This window comes from Pistacia vera, unplaced genomic scaffold (genome assembly GCF_008641045.1).
Source record: "Pistacia vera cultivar Batoury unplaced genomic scaffold, PisVer_v2 Contig591, whole genome shotgun sequence".
In the NCBI taxonomy this organism is placed as follows: domain Eukaryota; kingdom Viridiplantae; phylum Streptophyta; class Magnoliopsida; order Sapindales; family Anacardiaceae; genus Pistacia; species Pistacia vera.
This window is the reverse complement of record NW_022196436.1, coordinates 402,918-403,859: the sequence shown is the minus strand read 5'-3', so window position 1 is coordinate 403,859 and position 942 is coordinate 402,918.

The window sequence follows — 942 nt, the reverse complement described above, 5'->3', positions numbered from 1 at the left end:
TTTTTTTTTTTTTTTTTTGGGGGGGGGGGGGGGGGGGGGTTTAGAAGATGGAGCTGATTTATGCAAGTTTCCCATTTGGCTCGTCTCGGTCTACTTAACCAAGTCGAGCGTGGTGTTCGGTTGGGTTTTGAAGTTTGGTAGTCTTTTTGGATTGACCGGTTGTCCAGACTAAGTAGTCAAAGTTGCTAGGCTGGTTCTCGGTCATCTAGAAGTAGTCAAAGGTTGAATTGGAGTTACAAAATTTGGTGTTTAGGGATCGGGTAGTCGGTGGCTTAGGGCAAGTGGGCATCCGGTGGTTGTTTTCTGGACAGGGAATCGGTCGGTTCTTCAGGTCAAGCAAGGATCAAACGATGCTAGGTTTTGGAGAGGGAGTCGATCGGTGGTACGAGGCGAGTAAGGCTTTAGAAGGGGTAGGCTCTAAATTGGGAGAGGTCGGTCGCCTAGGGCGAGTGGGTAGATTACTTAATGTCTAGGTCAAGATCGAGTGGTTCGAGTAGGGCCGAGGCAAAAGTTGGAGATGAGTACGAGAATACCCCGACCATGGTGATGATGCCTGAAGGTGGGGTTGTTTCGGCAGGTATACCGACCGTGGTGAATGTGGTTACGCTTGGGACGAGTAACGCTACCCTGAGTGATGACGAGTCAGACAGGCAGGGGGGGAGTGGCTAAGACTCCGATAGAGTTGGTGATTTAGGGAGTTCACCCTCTACCAGTAGTCGCTTCGAGACGTGCCGAATTGGCCTGGTGGTGGGATACTGAGCTAGATTATCTGCCCTTACTGAAGGACAATGATATGTGGCGGATTTGAACGACGTATGATATTCCAGATTCTGTCAAGATTAGGGCGCCACTGTCATACGAGCTGGTCGATTGGGAGGCAAAAGGCTGGGTGAGCGCCTACGAGAAATGGTTCCATGATGGGCTAAGGCTTCCCATCCCTCG